At 45.0% G+C, this 12,348-nt stretch overlaps 1 protein-coding gene across 1 annotated transcript in view; it reads left to right on the forward strand.

Moving 5' to 3' along the window:
* LOC147100711 (calmodulin-binding transcription activator 1-like) overlaps positions 1-12,348 on the forward strand; it is a 744,706-nt gene that overhangs the window by 286,549 nt on the left and 445,809 nt on the right. The window lies entirely within an intron of this gene.

Raw genomic sequence — 12,348 nt, forward strand, 5'->3', positions numbered from 1 at the left:
CCTGGCCAATATTTATCCCTCAACCAACATCACTAAAACAGATTATCTGGTCATTATTTGTGGGACCTTGCTGTGTGCAAATTGGCTGCTGCATTTCCTACATTACAACAGTGACTACGCCTCAAAGTACTTCATTGGCTGTAAAGTGCTATGGGAAGTCCTGAGGTGTAGAAAGGCTCTATATAAACGCAGGTTCTTTTTTAAACAATGTTCCCCTCTAATAATGAATTTTTCACCCTGGATGACATCCCTCTGCGGCCCCTGTTAATGATGCCACGTCAGCCCAGTGGATTACCAGAATAGGAATGCCCGAATGTGTCGGAAGAAGCAGTAAAGTTTGTTGAATGACTTCAGACAAGCTGGATCTGGGATATTTTATTGCACTGAAATTTCCTCATGGAGCCACTTAATCGCGTTAGCTCAAAGTGAAACCCTCTGGCAGTGACAAAATGAGCCACATGTCCAGTGAGCAGTTGGCGTCCTAATTGGCAAGGACAGAAGGGTTCCAATCTATCCATTGCACAGCCTGTTACTGTATAGATCAAGGTGGGGTATAGTACAGATGCTCAGGCACTAGGTGACACTAATGCATTTATGAATACTTTATCCAGTCCTGTTGCTGGGACATACCTTGGGGCAGAGCTTGGCTACTGCACCATCTTGTCCACATTAACTCCTTGGCTCCGATACAAGGACTCCTGGAAATTGGATGTGGCAGTCAAAATCCTAGATCAGCGCTGACAAAACGGAGCAAATCACTGAACCAATAAGTATTAGAAGGTTCTGTTTCCCTAGCTGCTCTGACCTGTCAGTGCTGTGTGCCATATGAGAAGGGGAGAGCAGCCAACACTTCAAACAGACAGATGGCAGCTATCCCCGAACCATCCTGATGCTGAGAGATCAACAATTGCACTGTCAACAGTGCATTTGACCCCAGATAATATCAAGGAGCTTGCAGTCTTTGCATTGCTATTGACTTCAGCTGTGGCTCAGTTGATACCACTCTCGCCTCCGAGTCAAAAAAATGTTTTGTGTTCAAGCCCCACTCCAGAGACTTGAGCACAAAAATCTAGGCTGACACTCCAGTGTCGTATTGAGGGAGTTCTGCACTATCGGAGGTGCCGTCTATTGGATGAGACGTTAAACCGAGGCCCCGTCTGCTGTCTCAGGTGGATGTAAAAGATCCCATGGCACTATTTCGAAGAAGAGGTGGGGAGTTATCCCTGGTGCCCTGGCCAATATTTATCCCTCAATCAACGTCATTAAAACAGATGATCTGGTCATTATCACATTGCTGTTCGTGGGAGCTTGCTGTGCACAAATTGGCTGCCGCCGTTTCCTACATTACAACACTTCAAAAGTACTTCATTGTAGATAGTGTAGAGGGAGCTTTACTCTGTATCTAACCCGTGCTGTACCTGCCGTAGGGGTGTTTGATAATGACTCTGGTACCTATGATGGAAAGAGTTCTGTTCCCCAGCACCAACATCCATCACTTGAAATGTCCACTTGGACACAGTATTGAAGAATGGTGAACCCCTGTAAACATATCCCAATCAGAGTCAATGGAAGGCCATTGAAGTGGAGAGTATGAATGGGTTCAAGAGATGCCTTTCTGGAGAGGAAAGCTACTGAGGTATATTGTGAGAGGACAGATAGTGCAGTTGATCTATCAAAACACTATTCCATTCCTAAAATGTTTTTAGTCTTATCCTTTCTTGAGGGCAAGTGAGGCTTCTGCCAATGCTGGTTAATGTACAGGAGTAGGCCAGTAGATCACAGGGATTTTTACCTTGGCTTGTAGCGGAGCACGGCCTCTGATTGTAACCCTACCATCATGGGGGAGTGTTAATCAGTAAAACACCCCCTGGACCATCCAATGTGAACCTGTTCTCTAACAGGTTAGAACTGCAATGCTCTATGTCACAATACCACTCACCAAATACTGAGTAAGCAATAAATAAAGGTCCTTGAACAGTTAATGTGCTGCTTTGTAACATATTTAACATGTCATGTGGCTTTAAATTATTAGATGTTAAACTAGTCCATTCAAAGCTGCTGTATCCCATATTGGCTGCAAAGTTAATATATATTTTTACCAAACTAGGAGTGAGAGGATCCATCTTGTTAGAAGCTCGTGTCTGTCAAGGCCTCTTCCACTGGTGCAGATTGTAAATACATTGCCCATACAGACCAGTAGGCCCAGATTTGATCCCCAGTCTGTGCTGAGTTAGCTGACCTCCGTTGGCCTCAGCATCACTGGACCAGGGAGAGGAAAGTCAGCCCAGCTTTCTTCTGCTGATTTCCATCCAGTGACTCCTGCTGAAAAGTATGGCTGTGTAGACAATGGGTGTGGACAGGATCGGGCCCAGCTGTGATTCCCTACTGCAGTCAAGTACCCGAATAATATTGGACTAGGCTCACACATGAGGAAGGGTTTGGAGGGCTGCTGGTGGAACAGTCATCACTTTGAGGAAGAGGGGAGGAATTCAATTAGAAAACCAATGTTTTCTGCTCCCTGTTCTGAGATCTTGTATTCAAATTGGATTTTGGAGCATGGGTTTGCTGACCTCCGCTGTTCTGTGTTACTGGCAGGAACCCAAGAGAGAACAGCAGAGGTCAGTGGCTCGAGTACACAAACTGTGCCTTCCTGAAGTTGAGCTCCGATGACAACCTCAATATCTATATTACTGACAGCGCTCGGACGAACTGATTGATTACATTTTAATGGGCCTGGCAATGTGACTGGCAGTAGGAACTATTCGTGACATTGGAGTAGGATTCAGCACATCTAAGGCTCAACACTTGAAGAACATGTCCTCCTTTAAAAAAAAATCATGACCATTCTCTCCTGAGGCTCAGTCAAGAGAATTTTCTAAAATTACTTTTTATCACCAGCGTTCTATACAGAGTTTAAGCACCGCTCGAGATAGGTGTACTTCATCCTAACCTTTAAATTTAAAATTCTCATCCTTGTTTTAAAATTCTCATCCATGGCCTCGCCCCTCCCTACCTCTGTAACCCTCCAAGATATCTGCGCTCCGCCAATTTTGGCCTTTTGTGCATCCCGATTTTAATCATTCCACCATTGACGGTCGTGCCTTCTGTTGCCTAGGCCCTAAGCTCTGGACTTCCCTCCCTAAATCTCTCTGCCTCTCTACCTCTCTCTACTCTTTAAGACACTCCTTAAAACCTACCTCTTTGACCAAACTTCTGGTCATCTATCCTAATATCTCCTTATGTAGCTCGGTGTCAAGTTTTGTTTGATGATCGTGCCTGTGAAGCACCTTGGGACATTTTACTATGTTAAAGGCACTATATAAATGCAAGTTATTGTTCATAGTTGTTGTAACCTGATAGGGTAATTAACCAATCTATGGCACACACAGCCACCACCCAGCAGTCACTGACTCGGGACAAGTGTATCAGTACACAGTGTTAGCTGTGGCTCAGTTGGTAGCACACTCGCCTCTGAGTCAGAAGGTTGTGGGTTCAAGTCCCACTCCAGGGACTTGAGCACATAAAGCTAGGCTGACACTCCAGTGCAGTGCTGAGGGAGTGCTACACTGTCAGAGGTGGCGTCTTTCGGAAGAGACGTTAAACCGAGGCCCCCTCTGCTCTCAGGTGGATGTAAAAGATCCCATGGCACTATTTTGAAGAAGAGTAGTAGGGGAGTTATCTCTGGTGTCCTGGCCAATATTTATCCCTCAACCAACATAAAAAAAAACAAAAACAGATTATCTGGTCATTATCAAATTGCTGTTTGTGGGAGCTTACTGTGCACAAATTAGCTGCTGCGTTTCCCACATTACAACAGTGACTCCACTTCAAAAGTACTTCATTGACTGTAAAGCACTTTGAGATCTCCGGTGGTCATGAAATGCGCTATATAAATGCAAGTCTTTTTTTCTTTTACACGTTAACACTGCTCCAGCTCCCGAAATTACTCTTCAGGGCTTTCCACGAGCCACTTTGTGATGCTCACTTGCTGTCGATCCCTCTTTTATCCCGAGCTTCCAACCTCTTCCAATAAACTTTCCTTATCTATCTATCAGTATTACTGTGATTGCTACTTTGTACTTTCCTCTCTTGTTCCTCCTAAGCTCCCGATACCGTGTTCTACACACTCTTGCTCCTCGCTGCATTCTCACTAAGTTGTTATGGTCTGGAATGCACTGCCTGAAAGGTCGGTGGAAGCAGATTCAGTAGTAAATTTCAAAAGGGAATTGGATAAATACTTGAAGGGAAAGCAGTTTGCAGGGTGACAGAGCCGGGTGAGTGGGACTAATTGAATAGTTCTGCCAAAGAGCTGGCACAGGCGTGATGGCCCAAATGGTTCCATGATGAAATGAAAACTCATTGCAGTGTCTCCGACTGTAACTCATTCTTTCCCAGAACTTCAAAATGTGGAACTTTTACCTCCCTTTGTCATACAATCTGTAGGCTTTTAAAATCCAAGCTTGGGGGTCACCTAATTACTGAGTTATCGCCTACTCTTTTCAACCTTGGCACTGTGCTGCCCCCTGGGCCTTGGCCTTTCACCTGCGTTTCTCAGTGAAGTGAGAAATCACACAGTGCCGTGTATGATGATGTACACTGTCACTTTTTTTTTTACTGATACCAGCTTTTTATTTGCAGAATTTTTGTAACTGAATTCAAATTCCCAAACTGCCATGATGGGATTTTAACTCACGTTCCCTCGATCATTAGTCTAAGCCTGTGGATTATGAGTCTAGTAACATAACCAGTTCACTGCTGTACCTCATAACCGACAAACTGCAACAAATGGACAATCCTGACCATTGGGCGATGTCTTCCCAATACAGGTTGGACCCCGGTAATCCGGCACCCTCGGGACAAGGCCGGTGCCGGACCATTGAAAATTCCGAACCACTGAAGGTTAGGTAAATAACGCCTAAAATAACAATATTAGGTACAATATTATGTTTGTTTATATCGCGGGAAACGGTGGCGCCGCCGAGCAGCTGCTCCGCAAACTAAAGATCGCCGGTTTCAATTCGTGCCGGACCACTGAAGGTGCCGGACCGTCGGGTGCCGGATTACCAGGGTTCAACCTGTATTGTCATGGCAGAGATTGGTGGTGCCAACCAGTGGTTGAGTTTAGTGTGCGTCACACACACTGCCACCTTGTATTGAAATGCAAGTTCCAATCGTCATCTGAAATCACACACGCAGATAGTGGGGATGGGTCTTATGGGAAATCCCATATTATTAATGCGTCCCATGTTTACTGACTGTTTTGATTTGTGGATGTGGAACCCCAGCAATACGCTGGGGACATTTTTTGATTTAATGTTATTCAGCAGGAGGGGAAAGTGTGTTTCCTCAGCACGTTCTCTGTTTACACAGGATGGAGCTTTGATCTGGTCCGTGCGTGTACATCACATTAAGCGGATGTGCATATCAACGAGACAACAGGCCCATCCATCTGACCTTCTTACAATCAGTTAAGCAGGAATCCTGAAATTAGTATTCCCCACCTAACCCCTTCTGTGAGGATTATTAAAGGAGTGATAACTTACAGGAAAGACGACGTTAAACTTTCTGTACCTATCACTGAAAGCATTGGGAAATAATTCTAAAATCTCTTTTTGTATCGCTTGACTTGTGAGACCGAGTCGCGGGTCTTTTGAAACTTGCCTCAGTGGGTGAGGTTTTTATTTGATTTTAACTCTTTCCCCCCCCCCACTCCTCACCCCCTCACATGCGAAGGTGCTGACTCCTTACTGGCTACAGTTCCATTGGCACTGGGCACCCACTACTACCTCTTGCATGCCTATGTGCTCATTCTTAATGTGAAAGAAAGATTGATTTATATATTTATATGACACCTTTCACGACCCAAAGCGCTTTACAGCCAATGAAGTACTTTATAATTGTAGTCACTGTTGTAATGTAGGAAAGGCGGCAGCCAATTTGTGCACAGCAAGGTCCCAAAAATAGCAGTGTGATAATGACTACATAATTTATTTTAGTGATTTTGGATGAGGGATAAATATTGGCCAGTACACTGGGCAGAACTCCCCTGCTCTTCTTCAAAATAGTGCCATGGAATCTTTACGTCCACCTGAGAGGGCAGGTGGGGCTTCAGTTTAACGTCTTATCTGAAAGACGGCACCTCCAACAGTGCAGCACTCCCTCACAACTGCACTGGGAACGTTAGCTGAGAATTTGTGCTCAAGTCTCTGGAGTGGGACATCAAACCACACCGTTTTGATTCGGAGGCAAGCGTGCTATCCTGGAGCCACAGCTGACACCTGATGTGTGAGGTTAGACAGTGAGTGTCAGTATTTATCTATGAAGAACACCACAGTTTTCACCCAATGCTAATGCATGTGCACCTTCCAGCAGGTGTCACTGGGTTGTGATCAGGAACAGACAGCCTTGCTGTTTTTTGTACTGTCAGCCGTGGCTCAGTGGATAGCGCCCTTGCCTCTGAGTCAGAAGGTTGTGGGTTCAAATCGCACACCAGAGACTTTGGACACAAAAATCTAGGCTGACACTCCAGTGCAGTACTGAGGGAGTACTGCACTGTCGGAGGTGCTGTCTTTCTAATGAGACGTTAAACCAAGGCCCCGTCTGCTCTCTCAGGTGGACATCAAAATAGTGCCACGGGATCTTTAAGAATAGCTGGGGAGTTCTCCCCGGCTGGAGCAGAACAGTTACCAGCTGAGCCACCAGGAGACCTGAGAGACTTGAGGACCTTGTGAGACTCGAGCAGCAGAAAATGAAGTGAAAGTGATAGTTTTTTTAAAAAGTTACTCTTTAATTCACTAACTAGGTCTTTGAAGCACTGGAGGAAAAGCTTACTATCAAACTCTGTGTGGGATCGGCTCACAGAACAATGCTTACTCATAGCTTGCTTGGAGACTGAACCTTTTCCAAATGCTGTTGAATTGCACGTTGTATCTTTTAGCATTGAGTAAATAGAAATGGGTTGGATCTGGGCTTGGCTCAAAGTATTGTCTCAAGATATTAATGTATGTTCCAGTTAATTGTCCTCAAAAGTAATTTTAAAAAACTTGCGTTTATATGGCACCTCTCAGGATGTCCCAAAGCGCTTTACAGTCAAGTAAGTACTCTTTGAAGTGTTGTCACTGTTGTAATGTAGGAAACACAGCAGCCAATTTGCAGACATCAAGCTCCCACAAACAGCAATGTGATAGTGACCGGATTATCTGTTTTCGTGATGTTGCTTGAGGGATAAATATTGGTTGGACATCGGGGAGAACTCCCCTGCTCCTCTTCAAATAGTGCTGTGGGATCTTTTACATCCACCTGAGAGGGTAGATGGGGCCTCGGTTTAACGTCTCATCCAAAAGACGTTTGATATCCTGTTGATTCCGTGGTACTGGTGCTGTTCGAAAGATGTTGCTGTTGTGGATTGCTTCATGCTTTACTTGTGCAATGAGTTCTGCTCATGTTCTGAATCCGCCTTGTTTAGATCATGGTACAGATTTGCAGCCCCCCTGGAAACAACTGCCTATGTGGAAGATTTGAAGCTTCTGGTGGTGAACCTTTTTCAGCATTGGTGGAGTAGTTTTGCATTTGCCAGGAATGCAAACCTGCATTGTTGGTGTATATGGGAGAGCTGAGAGCTCATTCTGCTCACAACCTCACTATTGGCTCCCATTTATATTTGCCGGCTCCAGTGCTTTAGCATCGAGTTTCTCTTGGAAACCCATTGAAGACTGCGCTGTGACATCAGCACGGCACTGGACTCAATAGACGGAGTGCAATTCAGGGAATCTTACAGCTCAGAAGGAGCCCATTTGGTCCATCGTGCCTGTGCCGGCTCTTTGGTAGAGCTCTCCAATTAGTCCAACTCCCCTGCTCTTTCCCCATAGCCCTGCAGATGTTTCCGTTTCAAGTATATATCCAATGCCCTATTGAAAGTTACTATTGAATCTGCTTCCACCAGCCTTTCAGGCAGTCAATTCCAGATGAAACAACTCGCTGCGTTAAAAAAAATTCTCCTCTGGTTCTTTTGCCAATTATCGTAAATCTGCGTCCTCTGGTTACTGCCCCTTCTGCCACTGGAAACCGTTTCTCCTTATTTACTCTATCAAAACAGTTCATGATTTTGAACACCTCTATTAAATCTCACTTCAACCTTCTCTGCTCTAAGGAGAACAACCCCAGCTTCTCCCTTACATTTCGTTGCCATATTTAAAAGCCACAGGCGACTTGATGGCGAGTGTTCAGAAGGGACCGAGCTTCGAGAACAGCTCGTTCTGTAAAGCTGTCCTGTGTTGGCTGCCCCGGCCAACCTGCATTGAAACAGTGGCTATATCTGCCTCAGCATGGACCGATAAATAACAAGGGCCTTTACATTTTTTGTCCGCGTTTTAGTTCAAACACACTGAGAAAAAAATATATAGTGGCAGCAAGCACGTGTCATGTGACCACTCCCTCCTCATTTGTTAATGAGACGGAGTCTCTGGGACAGACCGTGCTCTTCCCCCCCCCCCCCCCCCACCCTCTTGCTCACGGCGGCTCAAACAGGGAAGGATAAATACCACAAAATCCCTCCAAAAAAGAAAAGGGGCACGTGTCCACTTCACTTTATTCCAAATAAAATGTGTCTCAGAAGCTGTCGATGCAAAAATCCTGCCCAAATCTGGAAAGGAATTAATGCAAAATTGCCAGTGCTCACTGCTCATGTATTAAAATTCAGCTGAAAAGTCGAACGTACATGGAATCTGTAATCCGCATTCACAGGGGAAGGCTGCAGTTGACACAATGCATCTGTGTTACTGAGACAGAATTTAAATAGAACTGGGGGAACTGAGCCCATCGTGCCAGTCGAATGCAATCGATTAGAAACTCTAATCAACAGAATATCAACTTGCTGACTGGTGGTCTCAGGCTTGGGGACCCGGGGGGCAGTTGAGGGGGTATATACGTTACCCACCGCTTGAGCCTGTCACTCACAGCCTGTTCTACACAAGACTGCTGTCAGTGTGATAACAAACCAGCCACCGAGGTAGGTTTATTTATTAACTGAGCGATTAACAGGGATTGATTTAAGTTACTAAGTCATATTGCACTTTCAATAAAGAAAAGCTTCATTGAACTTGGCAGCAGAATCACTCTGTACTTAAGAACCTCACAGGTCGAATACCAGCTGGCTACTCAGAATTTAGACTCTAATTAAAGGAATACAATTTTTAAATTCACTGTTTATTTCTCTCTCTCTGTTCCCCAACAACCCCCCCTGCCATTTTCCCTGGTCCTCTCCTGAAGCATATACCCATTTCAGTGACTCACTGCAAGGGGCTATCCCTCATGTCTAAACCCAGATGCTGCACGCCATTGGGCTATTCAACTGCGCAGGGCATCACAGACCACAGACAAGCCCGACCCTGCCCTCTCCCAACATCCAGACTTTCCAGCGGGGGTCACTGGATAGCTATCAGGAATGGGAACCCGGGCTGAACTTTTTCATTGCTCTTCCTAGCCAAGGAGGCCAATTGTAGATCCCCAGCTCATGTTCCAGTTTTTAAAAAATGTATTCATTCATATGATGTGGCCTCATTGACTAAGCCGACATTTATTGCCGATCCCTAATTGCCCATGAGAAGGTGGCCACCATCGTGAACCGCTGCAGTCCATGTGGTGAAGGTACTCCTACAGTGCTGTTAGGGAGGGAGTTCCAGGATTTTGACCCAGCGACGATGAAGGAACGGCGCTATACTTCCAAGCAAGTTGTGACCAGCTGACTCAGAACACACCTGAATCCTCCTGCTGAGTACCAGTGATCTCGAAAACTCGCCAAGTAATAAAAAAAAGAATTATATAAGAAATAGGAGCAGTAATAGGCCGTACGGCCCCACAAGCCTGCTCTGCCATTCAGTCATGGCTGATCTTCTACCTCAACTCCACTTTCCCACCCACTCCCCATATCCCTTGATCCCCTTAGTGTCCAAAAATCTGTCGATCTCCGATACTCCCTGTACCACTTTAAAAAAAAAACAAGCCATTTCTTACTCATTCCTTCTCTCCTCATTCGCAGGCGCACATCATTTACCTTCCAGTGATGTGAGGTAGGACCTTACCTTTGCTGAGGACCGGCTCCGAGTTTTCCAGCTGATGGCAGGAACTCCCAATGTGGAACATCGATGGCCTGATCCTGTTGTTTTTATGTGTTTGTTCTGATGTGCACAGTTACTGAGCTGAGGAAACATGACATGGAAAAAAAATTGGGGGAAGTAGTTTGAGCTATTTGATTGGTTTGTTGAGTGGCAGTTGATGCTTCCTCAATGAAAGCTTTGAAAACATTTCAGCAACTTGCTTGGTTGGTTTTGTCAGAGTTGGCACTTTGTGATTAGTTGCTTTTCCTACCAGTTAGCTCTGTGTGACCGACACATTGCACATGTAATACTTTGAAGTGTGACGGACCCTAGCCCGCACACAATGGGCACACTTTAGATGTAGCATGTTTAATTATATAGTTTAATAGCAATGCAGTAGAGCAACACACTTCTATTTCTCTTTTTACTTTACTTTCCTGCACCAAATATAGTTCACAATCTAAAAGCTGGGGCTGCTTACCCTTTTCTATAACTCGCCACTGGGGCATAATTGCCTCAGATTGACTCGGGCTCTGAATGATGCTTTCTTTTTGTAGGTCTTTGCTGAGTTAGCTAAGCTTGAGGAGCATTGGGACATCACAGTAGGCTTTACCATTTGGATAAATACTTGAAGGGAAACATTTACAGGGCTATGGGGAAAGAGCAGGGAGTGGGGCTAATTTTATCAGCTCTACCAAAGAGCCGGCACAGGCACGATGGGCTGAGTGGCCTCCTCCTGTGCTGTATCATTCTATGATTCTCTGATTTCTAGGTTAGCAAGGTGACAAAAATCAGACAAGGTTCCCTCTCCTGCTCACCGTCCAAATGACTCCTGCTGAAAAGTGAGTCTGTGCAGGACGTTGGCTTGGCTCAGTGGGTAGCACTCTCGCCTCAGGGTCAGTAGGTTGTCGGTTCAAGCCACACTTTAGGGCTTGAACAGGTAATCTAGGATGACCCTCTAGTGAAGGAGTTGCCGTATGTTAAATGAGACATTAAACCAAGGTCCCATAGTACTCTTTGAAGTTGCGAGGTGTCCTGATGTGTCCAAACAAACATTGAAACAAAATCACCAAAAAATAGACTTAAGTTGCTGGTTGTGGTATCTTGCGATTTGCAAAATGCCTACAGGACAACAGTCACTTTGAAGTAACTTATTTGGAGCAATTTTAGTCGAACTCGCCAGGCGGGAAATCCACAGGATCTGATGGAACACTGGTTTTGACTTCAATGGGGAGTGGAATCGGCCGGGGTGTAAAACCAGCGTTGCACCCAATCCTGTCAGTTTCCCGACGGGCGGATTAGGTTAAAAATGCCTCCATTGTGTGTGTAGCACTTCGAGTAATTTCTGAGAAACATGATAAGACACTATGTGAATGCAAGTTACGTAGGAACAGGAGGAGGCCATTCAGCCCCTCGAGCTTGTTCCACCATTCAATCAGATCTGTACCTCAACTCCATTTACCCGCCTTTGCTCCATATCCCTTGATACTCTAGTGATCTCAGTCTGGAAAATTTCAGTTGATCCCCCCCCCCGGCATTTCTTTAGGGGTTGTGATGCCCCTCGCAATTGAATGCTATGCCAATACTTACTGCATAGACTCATGCGTGTAGACTGGCCACTTGGCCGAGGTGCCAGCGGGCAGCCTGTCCTTATGGTGCCACACTCTAGCACAAGCCAGCCCTTTCAGGGGGAGGGGGCACAAAGGAGGTACAGAAGATGCTTGCTTAAAAGCTGTACTGATTCACCTCAGACATCTTGGAGATGAAGCACGAGAAGAGAGTGTTTGAGAAATGTAAATTTGGTTGTTTATTTTTTAATCATCCCAGAAAAATGCTCGGTGGAAAATCACAATAGAAGACTGTTCTACATAACTGCAAAAATGATGGTTATAGGCAGGTACATTACAGGAAATGTGAAATGGTACTTAACATTTTTTAAGAGGACATTTCCATTTTAATGGTGCTTCAAAAACACATTAAGGTGCGCGTGAGCTGACACACTTGGTTGGATTCAAACCATTTTAATAGCTGTGGATGGTATTATTCCGGATAAGCATATTTCACTGAAAAAATTACCGAATTACAGCAGAAAATACAGGTTTATTCCCCTTGAACTGTCTTTGTAGTAACTGATATTATACAGAATGTTTGCCAAAATATGGCACTCCTGTGAATTGTCCTTTGTTGCAGATTGGCTTGGGGAATTGAGCGCAAGAAATTCACGTATTTAATATAAAATCTAGGCAGTTGCAAA

This window comes from Somniosus microcephalus, chromosome 25, assembly GCF_052327205.1.
Source record: "Somniosus microcephalus isolate GS21.2 chromosome 25, FLI_Smic_1.0, whole genome shotgun sequence".
NCBI classification, from domain to species: domain Eukaryota; kingdom Metazoa; phylum Chordata; class Chondrichthyes; order Squaliformes; family Somniosidae; genus Somniosus; species Somniosus microcephalus.